Source organism: Narcine bancroftii, chromosome 8, assembly GCF_036971445.1.
Source record: "Narcine bancroftii isolate sNarBan1 chromosome 8, sNarBan1.hap1, whole genome shotgun sequence".
In the NCBI taxonomy this organism is placed as follows: domain Eukaryota; kingdom Metazoa; phylum Chordata; class Chondrichthyes; order Torpediniformes; family Narcinidae; genus Narcine; species Narcine bancroftii.
In genome coordinates, this window is record NC_091476.1 from 13,794,160 (window position 1) to 13,808,306 (window position 14,147).

The 14,147-nt window shown below is 40.7% G+C and overlaps 1 protein-coding gene across 1 annotated transcript in view; it reads right to left on the bottom strand.

The window, feature by feature from the left end:
- The window catches only part of tenm1 (teneurin transmembrane protein 1), an 832,896-nt gene extending 825,091 nt beyond the window's left edge, over positions 1 to 7,805 (bottom strand). The window contains exon 1 of the mRNA XM_069892933.1: positions 7,698 to 7,805. The gene's annotated coding sequence lies outside the window, so the exon portion shown is untranslated. The remainder of the gene's footprint in view (positions 1 to 7,697) is intronic.
- Between the last annotated feature and the right edge of the window lie 6,342 nt (positions 7,806 to 14,147).

The window sequence follows — 14,147 nt, forward strand, 5'->3', positions numbered from 1 at the left end:
ACTTTCCTGGTTGGCCAAGTTTTCTGAAAGCTACAAATCAACAAGAGGTTACAATCACATACCCTAGACGCAATGTTGGAACAGCCAACCTGGTCAGCCTTCCTACTCCTTTCCACTAACACTCAGGATCCTGAGCCAAACTTGATTTGAATCTTTCCTCTGACTACAAGCCCTCTATCTCTGGAATTAATCAAATGATCCGTTGTTGCATTTCCCCCATCGAATAATAGCATTTGCATTTTCCCTGTTAATTGATTTCACACTAAGTAATCTGTAATTCCCCATTTTCTATTTGAAATAATCCTCTCTTAACAATTAAGATAGAGTCCAGTGACTGATGGAAAACACGGGTCAACTACAAGATCAAACACTCCCCACTTTCTTGGACATGTACACTAACCTTCCCCCCCCTCCCCACCCCATTCTTCTTTTACCCTTAAAATGCCAGATTAATCTTAATCTTATATGCTAATAATATTTTGTGGATCCCTTTTGCCTTCCCAATGTCCTTTATCTGCACCTCCTGAAGTTGTTGTAGGTCTGAAAGGTCTACTCTTTAGTTTTCTGTTCTTCCATTTTTTCCTCTTAATCCAGTCTTCAATTTCATTTGACAACAAGTACTGTGAGAACTAAAGCTTTGATGAAATATCCTTTTTTTCCCCCAATCAATCCTCCTCTTATGGCAAATCTGCTGAAACCAGTCTGGTAAACCTCTATTGGATTCCCTCTGCCAAGTATATCAGTTCTTAGGTAAAGAGATTGAAACTGTTGTCAATTATTTTATTTCATCAAGGCTCTTTCCAAAAGCAAAAAGATTAGAGCATACAGGATTTAGTAATAAAGGCAAATGTAACATTTGCCCTCCTAATTACCAACTCAACCTTTATTAATGACTTGTGTACAATATATGACCAAGTCCCTTTGAACATAAACATTGCTAAAACTCTCAATATTTAACTTTTTTTGTTACTTACACAGAAGTGGATGACTTCCTATTTTTTCACCAAGCTTGTCCACATTTCCTTCACATCTCTACACCCTCTTCAAGCTAACTAGTTTAATTAAAATGTGGAAATGTGTCATTTAGTCCCTTCGAACAACTTGTTAGTACAGATTATGAATAGCTGGATCCCAAGCGTCAATGCTGTAACCACTAGTCACAGCCTGCCAACTTGAGAACAAGTTCTGCTTTCTGTCTTATAACCAATCTTTTCTTTCTATCAGTGTAATCCCAATTCCACATATACCAGTCTCATTGACCACTTTCCTGTGTGGTGCCCTATAAAAACCTTCTGAATATCTAGATACATGACAACCACTATTCAGTGAGTCACAAGCTCAAAAAAAAACTAGCAGGATAACCAAACATGACTTTTCTCACAAAAAATCCATGTGGACTCTGCTCAACCTTATTGTTCTTCTTGACTGGTGATACGTCAGTGTTTCCCTCTTACCATTGATTGTTAAGAGTTCCCTTCATCTCTCTTCTTTCTCAATAACAAGGTTACATTTGCTAGCTCCAATCTACAGGAACAAATGGAGAATATATTGAATTTTGGAGGATGTTTAGTCACTGTGTAGATCAGAGATTTTGGATTTAAAAGTTTTCAAGCTCTCGAGCTTCTATAGTACTATTTTAGACTAATACTTATCTCCTTTAATTCATTATTCTCCCTTGATTCTAGGTTCTCTTAGATAACTGGTAGGCTTCAATTGATTTATTTTCTACATTTTGCTCCAGGCTATTGAAATTTCAGTTCCTATCTTTAAAAATTCAATAACATTTTTAATGAAATCAATTGACTTATCACTAAACTGTCACAAAATATGGCTGTCCTGAAATAGAATTTTACCATTATACAAATTCTGACAAAGATCTTTCAAGATTGTTTTGCATAAAAATTATAAAAAGGCAAAGACATGTGAATGGGAACTGTGTTAAACTGGGAAGATATCTTACTGAATTATATAACTATATATTTTAGGTTTTTTTTTTAAGTAACTTTAATTTCGTCATGATACCTAGTGAAACACCACCTGTCAAAGAATGGCAATGTCATTTTAGATCCACATTATCTTCCCATGCTTGGTACTGTCATACGTGATGGTAGAGAAACCCTGCCTGTCTGGAATATTGTGGATTGTGGGTGGTCACATGTCCTCCCTGTATAAAAGTCACATCACCTTTTAATCAAGGTTGTACTCCAGCCTGCCATTAGTGCGCATCTTCCTGTTGGCTAATTTAAATTACCTCTGGTCATTATTGGCTAGGTGCCCAGATCAGAAATGCATAAAATATTGATGCATAGCACATTTCTTTCTTTCTGCCTCATGGTCCAAGCCCCAGATATTGCTTCATGCCAGATCGCTACTGTGGACGTAGTTGGAAGTGATGCGGGTAAGGTGTGTACTACACTGAAGCTGAGCCATAGTACTGTGGTAGACCAGTACTTGCAGAGAGCCACACCCCTGTTGGTACCCCTGTGGGTGGGTGGGTGTGTGTGTATAAAAAGTCCATCTGTAGAGTATGTCCAGATATGTGTGAGCGTGTACAGTATCGTCAGCCATTGGTATTGGAGTCCAACCCAGATCCGATGTGAATTTCAATTTCATTGTTTAATATAGTAATTGAATACCATTTAACATTCTCCCCTGTTAATCTCCTGTGTGTTAAGTTGTATGTGATAGTAACATGTGTCTCAACTCATCTCTCTGTAAGCCCACCAAACCTAATACTCTTCACAAACACAACAGATATTTGCACATAGAACCACACCTGTAGTGGCCAGCAATACATTTCTGTAACATTCATGGTGTCTTGCTCTGCTTTTCATGTATGGAGCATTATGTAACAGTGTCTGTGTAAAGTGCAATGCTACGTTAGTATTTACACAAAAAAACTAATATATATTATGTTCTTAAATGGATTGCAGCTTTTAATTATGGAGGTGTTAATGATATTTGAATAGTTACCAACCTTGCGCTCAAGCATTTTATCTTATCTCCAAAGGGTATACTCATAATAAAACAGATTTATTTTAATGCAAATTGAACTTTCATATTCTGGTTACATTTACTCACTCTGCCTCAACAAACAATAATTAAGTAGTTTATAAAACACCGACATTTCCTTCATTCTCTCAGCCGTGGTAATATTTTCCAGCTCCATCTTTTAACCTTGGACAAACAATGAGCCACTGTGTTTAAAAAAAAAATGATTATCGAACATACTGTCAATGGAACATTTTGTAAAATCTGGCTTTGAAGTTTTCTCATTGCAGACTATGCTCCCAGCAGAAAGTGCAGTGAAATGATTTTCCTTTTGCTGAAAACCTGGACAATTGTCCTTTGAAATACTGAACATGATAAAGACATTTTGCAAGAAAATAAAACTGCGCCACTTGTTTTGACCAGCTCTGCCCAAAGTAAACTGCTCTGCTCAGAGCAAAAGGAACAGCCATAAATGATTCATGAGAGTTAGGGTATGTAATCCTTGATGGAGTTTGCTGATTGGAGTTCATGAAAGGGGCACTATAGGGCTTGTAGTTGCCAACTTCATGTCCCTCCTAAAACTAAGCTCTTACCTACCACTACTCAATCATCTCAGACTTAAATTTCAGTAACAGAGGTCCCCTGTAACAGAAAACATCAAAAAGGGAAACAAAGAAAAACATAAGGCAAACTAAAAGAAGTTCTGCAAATATAGCTGAGAAGGAGGAAGGTTGAAATTGGCAACACTGAACATCAAACTCAATTTCAATCCTCAATTACTCTGACATGTCACCAACAATGACAAAAAGCATTGATAGCTCCTTGTCGGACTCTTAAACAATTCTTATTCAGACTGACAACTCGTGAAGAAAATCCTCTTCTACGATTCCTGCTTGCTTTTGTACAAGCAAGTCCAAAACCAAAGCGGATTAATAATTTGAACAAATTTATGTTGGAGATCCATGGTTTCAACATGGATTTCTATCACTATCTGAGAGGTTTAACAATGTCAACTCAATGTTCCATTCACCCTGCAAGTATGTCAAAACCATCAATCACTGAGGAGGAGCATTTGACCTTTTTTGACATGTTTGTCCTCAGTGCTGTAAACGGTTAGGTCAGCTTGGTTGGGTGGGTCGGAAACGGAATGCAATGAATGAAGTTTTAGGAAGTGCAAGACAAGTTTTATGAAGTATTAAACAAGCTGTCAGGGGAGGCCAAATTACTATAGCATAAGCTGCCAATCAGGTTGACATGTGCAAGGTACATCATGAACTTTCAATTAGAGCTATATAAAAAATGACAGATTGGGAGCCAATGGCAATAAAGGAAAGAAATAGTGCAGAAGGACCTTCTACCTATTGGTGAAAACAGAATAATTTACTGCTTTCTCCATGATTTGATTCTGCTACAAATTGAAATCTGATCCCTTTCAGACTTTTATAAAGGTATTGTGTTCAACTTGTTCCAGGGCAAGTGACAGGTTTCATGCATTGCATGGAAAATATGCAGAACTCTCACTGAGTCTTCTGTCTCATTAACTCGGGTTCCCATAGAGATTCTCAACGTTCAGAGTAAGAGATAAACAACATGTGCAAAAACAATGACAGAATTGATGATTTTGATATCTTTTCTGCTTTTTTTCAATGTATTTCTTCATGGGACGATATCATAACTTTATTGTCCATTTCCAAGTAAGAAGTTTAGGTTTAGGAAGGTGAGCTTGGCCAAAATGGCGAAGGAGTGCAGATTCCTTCCTTGAAGGACATTCGTGAACTAGACTATCAGGCAACTTCTTGCTTGCCATTAGGGAGTTTTTTTTTCTCAATTCGAGATGTGATTAATGGAATATATTTGAATTCCACGGCTACTTTGGTGAGACCAGGGGCCTCCCCACATTTTTTTCATACCTTGAGGAAGGCCTCAAGCCAAAAGGTTGGTTACGTATTTTTATCTTTGCCACATAAAATGCACTGTTTGACCTGCAGAGATTTTCCAGCACCGTGTTTTTACTTCAATCATGGACTTTCATGTTTTACTCTCACTTTAACTTTTGACAGGCTTTCCATCATTGGGTAGAAAATATTCAAGCTCTCTCCACTGTTATGACCCCTCTACACATCGCAATATTTTGCGGCTGTTTGAGAAGACCAGAATCTTGCTGGGATTCCTTTGAGCAGGGTTACCAGGGTAACAGATGTTAACTGTTGCATCAGCCTGGCTAAGTTCAGCAAATTTAACATGAATTGGAATCATATAAAGCTGTCTACCCTTGGCTTTATGCAATCTTCACTCATTGTCCCTTAGCCACAAAAACAGGCACTCCCAGTTCCACATTTTAATTTTGAACAAACTAATAATTCTGTGAAGTTACACAACCTTGGATAAACAGTGCAATGCCATGTGTCTTTTTGTACTTCTTATCCCATTTAATCATGACTTATTTATTAAACTTGTGGAGCTAAAGTGATAAATCCATTTTGAGAGATGCAAATGACTAACAATGTGCACTCACAAGAACATACCGTATTGCACACGACACCACGAGCAGCGGCAGAATTGGGATTAGGGCTTTGGCCTGAGTTATCAGAGCCAAAAAAAAAAACCAAGTTCAAAAGGAATTGCTGAATAAATATGAAGAGCGGCATACCAGTCCTGCGGTGAAGGGAAGGCTTGTTCTGCAGAAGGTCAAAGGGTGAAAGGTCTGAACATGCTGGATGGAGTGGACGACATTTGCAGAAAGAGTTAATTTACAGCATTGTTCGGGGCTAGAACAGAGTTAACATGTATTTATGTCATTTGTGTGCAGAGTGTACTATGTTTCTGTATGTGTGCATTTTGGTCTGGAGATTTGATGTTTTGTCAGGTTGTATGTGCACAATCAGATGATAATAAACTTGAACAAACCAATGCAAGTAAAAATGAGAAGAACAATGGAGCAAAGATGATGCAGAGCTCATCATAAAATTCAAGCTGTGTATTGAGAACAAAGTTGCTCGAAGATGCAAGTTAGATATTGGCAACAAAATCTTACAGAAATTGAAACTCAAGTGGACAAATCATAGTTCTCAAGGCAGAAATATAAGTTTGGACTGAGGAGGTTACTTTGTTCAGCTCTCAATAATCAGGGTTGATGATGTAAAAGTGGACATATGATGCCAAAAAACAGCTTGCTTCAGCATCATTAGTGGAAGGGGGAGAGTGAGAACTACATAGTTCCAAGAAGGGAATTCACCTGTTATTCAAGGGCAAAAATAAACTATGTAGATTGGTTGAGAATGAGTGAGAAAATATTCCTACCAAACAAGGTGTTACAAACTGATCCTGCCAAATTATATTAATGAGTGGGTAACAATAGCTTTCTTGTTATAGAGATGAGCGTGTAGGGTAGGAATGAGAAAGAAACGTTAATTGTAGGCACTTTCAGGTGGCCAATTGCCCCTCATGTAAAGTCACATGTTTAAGCAATATGCGGCTGTTTTGAGGCCACCTGAATGTGCAGGAGGCGCTCTTGAGGCAATCTGCGTAACCTTCCTTGGAGAGGGAGAATCAGCTCAGCTCAGTGGCTCCCCCAGCCACCTGAATGCAGCTGGCTGAAAGTGGATGTTAAAGGGTCAGGCTGCTGATCACAGCTGACACTGGGCAAGAGCCAGAGTGGGCTCAGAGCCATATCCTGTGCAGCTGTGTCTTTCAGGTGGCCAGTGTTGCGCTTTAAACGCTGCCACCTGAACGGCAATTTAAAGGGCCGCTTCTGCTTCTTCAGGTGCATTCTTAGTGTAGAATGCACCTGTGAAAGCCTTTTGTTTTGCAAGGTTATAATGGAAAATAATTTAACAGAATTGATTGACATCGAGATAGACAACAGACTCGCCAAGGCAAATAGCGCCTTTGGAAGACTACACAAAAGAGTCTGGAAAAACAACCAACTGAAAAACCTCACAAAGATTAGCGTATACAGAGCTGTTGTCATACCCACACTCCTGTTCGGCTCCGAATCATAGGTCCTCTACCAGCATCACCTACGGCTCCTAGAACGCTTCCACCAGCGTTGTCTCCGCTCCATCCTCAACATTCAGTGGAGCGACTTCATCACCAACATCTAAGTACTCGAGATGACAGGCCGACAGCATCGAATCCACGCTGCTGAAGATCCAACTGTGCTGGGTAGGTCACGTCTCCAGAATGGAGGACCATGCCTTCCCAAGATGGTGTTATATGGCGAGCTCTCCACTGGCCACCGAGACAGAGGTGCACCAAAGAAGAGGTACAAGGACTGCCTAAAGAAATCTCTTGGTGCCTGCCACATTGACCACCACCAGTGGGCTGATATCGCCTTAAACCGTGCATCTTGGCGCCTCACAGTTCAGCAGACAGCAACCTCCTTTGAAGAAGACTGCAGAGCCCACCTCACTGACAAAAGACAAAGGAGGAAAAACCCAACGCCCAACCCCAACCAACCAATTTTCCCTTGCAACCGCTGCAACCGTGTCTGCCTGTCCCGCATTGGACTTGTCAGCCACAAACGAGCCTGCAGTTGACGTGGACATTACCCCTCCATAAATCTTCGTCCGCGAAGCCAAGCCAAAGTAAGTAAGATAATGATACAAATTAACCAAAATCCATTGCCACCTACCTCAAATGCTCCTTTAACATCAATTGCAAAATTTTAACTCAATTTTCTGTTCTTTAGAAGGTTAGAGGCATACCTGGATCAAATAGTTAATCAATCTTGCTGCTAGAGATGAAATCTGCTTGGCATTTTCAGTGAGATTCCAGATGACAGCTGTGACTCTTTAACTGCTCTCCAGAATTCATCTCCTTCAAAAGAAGACAAAGAAGAAATTTAACAAGGGATGATAAGAGACAATAGCTTTAGATCTCATACAAGTGCACTGTTTTGTGTGTGGAATAGTATTTTTCCCAAATTCAGGTTATCCAATTCATTGCATCTACTGATCTGCTAAGTGAGATGGAAGAAAATAGTGAAAACAAAGTTTTAGTTTGTATCCTTTTGTGGTGTTTGGCTTTGCAGAAACACTAGTCTGGACCCAAGTGTTACAATCAAAGGAAACTTTATTGAACACATGGGAGACAATCGGGGAAAGATGTCAAACGTTATTTACTCTACTATGAAACATCTATATAGACATTCACATCAAACCCAGGTTGGATTTCAATACCAGTGGCCACCCATCTTCTACACAGTATTAGACAAAAAACTATATCAGTGGAAGCAGGCCCATGGAGCATAATACTGCTGGCTGTTTACCCTACCATACTCTCCCACACATATATACACTTCCCTGACAGGGACTTTCAAACACACTCTAGATTCCCTGTACCAACAGGGGGCTGCGGCTCTCTACAAGAGCTGATTTATTGCAATACCATGGCTCAAATAGCTCCTTTGGAAGACTACATAAAAGAGTCTGGAAAAACAACCACCTGAAGAAACACACAAAGATCAGCGTGTACAGAGCTGTTGTCATATCGACGCTCCTGTTCGCCTCCGAACCATGGGTCCTCTACCGGCATCACCTACGGCTCCTAGAACGCTTCCATCAGCGCTGTCTCCGCTCCATCCTCAACATTCATTGGAGTGACTTCATCACCAACATCGAATTACTCGAGCTGGCAGAGTCTGCAAGCATCGAATCCACGCTGCTGAAGACCCAACTGCGCTGGGTGGGTCACGCCTCCAGAATGGAGGACCACCACCTTCCCAAGATAGTGTTCTATGGCGAGCTCTTCACTGGCCACTGAGACAGAGGTGCACCAAAGAAGAGGTACAAGGACTGCCTAAAGAAATGTCTTGGTGCCTGCCCCATGGACCATCGCCAGTGGGCTGATCTCGCCTCCAACCGTGCATCTTGGCGCCTCACAGTTTGGCGGGCAGCAACCTCCTTTGAAGAAGACCGCAGAGCCCACCTCACTGACAAAAGACAACACCCAACCCCAACCAACCAATTTTCCCTTGCAACCGTGCCTGCCTGCCCCGCATCGGACTTGTCAGCCACCAACGAGCCTGCAGCTGACGTGGACATTTACCCCTCCATAAATCTTCGTCCGTGAAGCCAAGCCAAAGATGGCTCAAATTAGTGCACACCTTACCTGCAATGCCTCCGTGATGTCCACAGTAGTGGCCCAGTGTGGTCAGTCTGTGTCATGGACCAAAAGGCAGAGAGACTAGTGTGTGGTTCATCAATATTTTATCCTATTCTGATCTGGGTGTCTGGCCGAATGATGACATTGAGTAGTTTAAATGAGCCAACCATTAGTTGTACACTAATGGGTGGCCAGAGTCCAACTTTGATTGGCTAATGACATGACTTCTAAATAAGTTTGAGCGGGAGATCACACGACCCTCTGCAATCCACAATGTTCCAGAGAGAGACAACATGTTCCTCCACAATCCACATATAACCATTTACGGAGCGGAGACAGGCCATGTTGGCCTTTCGAATCTGCACCAGTTCATTAGAACAACTCCACGATCTCAAACCTCCCGCTCTCCACCAATAACCCTCCACGTACACATCCAACTTTCTCTTAAATGACAGAAGGGACCCTGCCGCAACTATCTCATTCGGAAGATCAATCCATTCCTCCACCACTCGCTGAGTGAAAAAGCCACCTCTAATATTTCTCCTGAAGTGTTGCCCCCTTACCCTTAACTCATGGCCTCTTGTTTCAGCCTCCCCTGCGCTCAGGGGAAAGAGTCTATTTATGTCCAGTCTATTTATTCCATTCATAATTTTAAATACCTCTATCAAGTCCCCTCTCAGTCGTCTACATTTCAATGAATAAAGTCCCAGTCTCCTTCATTTCTCCCTGTAATCCAGATGTTGTAAGCCAGGAAACATCCTTGTAAACTTTCTCTGCACCCTCTCCACCTTATCTATATCCTTTCTATAATTTGGAGACCAGAACTATAAACCTTTTTCAGTCTTAAAGCCCACAGATTTCAATAATATCAATAGTTCGTGCTAGGTGCATTTCTAAGGCCTCTTTCTTCATTTAAGTCCTGATGGAATTATCTTCTATTCAGCACAGAGCCATCTCTATCCATTAATTAAGAGGCCAAAGTTGCATACAAATGAATATACTAGTCAAGATAAATCAGCTCAGCAAAGAAAGGGAATCAGACTTGACAATTTAGTCCATAAATCTTAGTGGCTTTCTCACAGAGCTGCCAGAAAATCTGATATTCGCAGGGATTACTGCACCATCAACAAATGGTTGCAATTTGACTGTCATAATTTTACATACAGCACACGTTTATCATCAGATGATATTACAAAGGAGGTCTTGCAGCCTTTGTTAAAGATTATACTTGCACTGCACCAGAAAAATCTATATTTCAATTGGCTTCACAGTGGAAGGTAAACAGATAACCACCTCTGAGAACCTCAGTGGTTACCTTCATCCTGTAATGCTGCATGACAATTGGGAAAAGCTCATGCAATGGCATTTTCATGCCACAAGATGAAAATTTATTGGCTGAAAATCTTAATTTTCACAAATTACATGTGCAAAGGGACATAAAGAGAGCAGGAAGATTCTTCTTCCCTGGAGTTGAGGCTGTTTTATATTCTTCTATTGGTTGTTGACACAATAACACAAGAAATATTTGCATACAATGCGAATGGTAGAATGGGCATTTAACAATTTGAGGAAATTCTAAAAGCAAGTCTGTAACTAACAGACACATTTAAGAATGGATAAATATTAATAAAAGTCATCAGTTCTTAATGAAGAACCATTGATTTAAAATATTACCTTTCTCTCCTCCACGTACACATCCAATCTTCTCTTAAATGACAGAATGGACCCTGCCGCAACTATCTCATTCAGAAGATCATTTCATTCTGCCACCACTCGCTGAGTGAAAAAGCCACCTCTAATATTTCTCCTAAAATGTTGCCTGTGTGTTACTTCAGGTGGTTGTTTTTCCAGTCTCTTTTGTGTAGTCTTCCAAAGGAGCTATTTGAGCCATAGTATTGCAATAAATATCACCTTTCTCTCACAAAGACATGACATGACCTGTTGACAATTTAATGTTTCCTTTTCAGATTTGCAGTGTCTGCACTATTTTGATTTTGCTTTTGTCATTTCTTGAATCGTTAAGTATCTTCTTTATCCTTATAGATTAGAAGAATATTTCTATTTCATAAACTCATATTACACATCTGATTAAGTTTAGAATTGGAGTTTTTTTTCTGATATCCTGAATCTAATTGTTGACAAATTATTTATACACACTCACAAAAGACAGCACAAGAAAAAATCAGAATCCTACTCAAAAACTTTTCAATTACCTTGTTGTCTTCCCATAAAAAGCTAACAGCTCTGATCATATTTACAAACACCCCCTCCCCCCAGGTGTACAATAACACACCGCTCCCCCAGTAACTCCAGAATGAAACCTGACAACAGCCTCAAATGAAGAATGATGTTCGACAGACCAAACCCATGACACTTCATGATTCTACCCCTCAAACCGAGGCTCTGGCAGTTTCCCCCGTGGCTCTTCGGCACATTTGCACTTGAAGTACACCATACATTCTCAACACAGCATCCACCAATTTATCTTTCATTAATTTAGCACCATAATGGAGTATTCTATTTGCTTTACTGATTGTTGTTTCATGGTGACTGGAGAAGCAAGTGTCAATGGAATTGCACCGGATGAATGGTTTCATTTTTAAAATTTAATTCTATTTTAACTCCACCACAGCATGGGGAAGGTAACATTTACATCTGGCTGCATTTAGCAAATGTGTCATAAAAATCTTATTAGCTGCAGAAAATATGTATTTTCCTTGATAATGTTTCTCTCTGACAAGCTGACAGATATCCAGCTGCACAATCTGTTGAGATCAGATGTTCGGTGTCACCTTTAGCTATTTGCCCTAACACAGATTTACGATATAGGACATTACACAAGAAGCAACAGAATCGGGTTTTTTTTTCCCCTTAGCAGTGGCCCTACCTATTGTTATTGCAGAAGATCAACAGAAAAATAAAAGAAAGGATAAGCACTCTGTGAACACATCTATAGATGAGCCACTCGTGGTTTAGTTCATGAACAATGATTTTTATCCTGTCATTTCCCAGGATTGCAGGGAAAACAAAGATGGAAAGAGCCTCTCTCCCTGCAGAAATATTATTAAAATATAAAACCACTTTTCCCATTTCCAATTTTTTTTTGCTCTGCTCAGCACAGAGGGGGAACTTGAAGCAAACTGAATGATAGAAAGCCAGTGGCCTGCATTAGACCCCACCCAACACAAATTTGTTCCCAAGGATTCTTTTTGTCATGTACATAAACACACAAAATATGCTTACTTTTGTCTGGTCACAAAGGCACCACCTTTTCAGCACCCGAACCAAGAAGAAAAAGAGTCCTTTCGTCCCCTGCACTGTTTCCTGTCTGTTGCATTGCTGAACCAGAACTCCAGGCCTCAAGGTTGGCTCCTGGTTCTGAACCCTCAATATTATTTGAAAGCTGTTAACGGCAGAGGTTCTTCAGGAGGCCTGCTTGCCATTTGAGTTTAAGGATGTGGTCTGACCAAATGCTCTTCAAGTCTGTGAAGGCATCTTTGCATTTGCCTTCCTTCCTACTGACTCAACCTATAAGTTGACCTCTAGGGAATCCTGCATTGGGAGTTTTCAGTCCCTTTGGACCTCCACTTTCTGACTTCTATCCCCATTCAGAAAATAGCCTACTTCTTTAATCCTTCTACCAAAGTGCGTGACCATGCACTCCACTACATTGTTCTCTATCTGCCATTTCTTTGCTCATTCTCCCAACCTACCGAGATACCTCTTCAGACACTCACCCTTCCACCTACCATCTGCAAACTTGGCCACAATATCATCGATTTTGCCATGTGAATAACTTGCATACAACTTGAAATGTAGCAGACCCAATCCCCACCCCACAGAACACCACTGTTCACAGACATCCAGCATAAAAAAGATCCCTTTATTCCCACTCTTTGTCTTCTGCCTGCCAGTCAATCATTTATCCATGTCAGTACCTTTCCCATAATACCAAAGCCTCTTATTTTGAGCAACAGCCTGATGTGTGGCTGTAGAGCTCGTCAAAAGAATCAAAGACTTCTTGATGCAAACCAAGGCTTTTATTAGCAAAAGACAGGAGGTCTTCACAGGTGGCCGACCAGTCCGGAATGATCCGACCTGGCTAGGGACACAACCCTTTAAGACCCAGACAGTAGGCGTGGTTAAGCTCTCAGCCAATCGCTGTAAGCACAGTCTAGATACTGTAACTATATACACTATATACATTGGTGATAGATCTGTACTATCACTGTGGCACCTTGTGAAATCTAAGCAAACAACATCGACAGACTCTCCTTTGTCGGTTCTGCTCAATTTCCTCAAAGACTTCCAACAGATTTGTCAGGGCAGTATGTCCTGAAAGATACTTTACGGACATCAGCCTAGCTTATCTTGTTCGAAACCCTCATACTGGACTCTAAAATCTTGCCTACCACTGACATTAGGCTCACTGGCCAATAATTTCCTGTCCTTTGCCTCTCTCCTTCCTGAAAGAGTGGAATGACATTCACAATTTTCCAGTCTTCTAGACAATTTCTTCAGCTACTTCTTTCAGAACCCTGGGATGGATTCAGTCTGGTCCACACGACTTCTTAACTTTCATCTCCTTGAGCTTCCCAATTACCTTCTCAGCCACTGAACTCACTCCTACCCCCCAGACTCTCTTGAATTTCTGGCATGTCACTGGTGTCTTCTAGAGTGAAAACTAATTGAAAATACCTTTTCAGTTGATCTGTTATTTCTTTGTTCCCCATTATCACTGCTTCAGCATAATTTTCCAGTGGTCCAAAATCCACTCTTGCCTCTCTTTTATTCTTTATTTATCTGGAAAAAAAACCTTTTAGTGCCATCTTTTGTTCTGAAGCTGCACAGTTAGCATAGCTGATAAGGCCAATGCTGTTACAGTGCCGGCAACCGGGGTTCAAATCTGTTTTAAGGAGTTTATATGTTCTCCTGCGTTCCTCCGGATACTCCAGTTTCCTCCCATCCTCTAAAACATACTGGGGTGCAAGTCATTTGGGTGTTATTTGGAAGCATGGGTTTGTAGGCCAGAAGGGCCTGTTACTTTACTG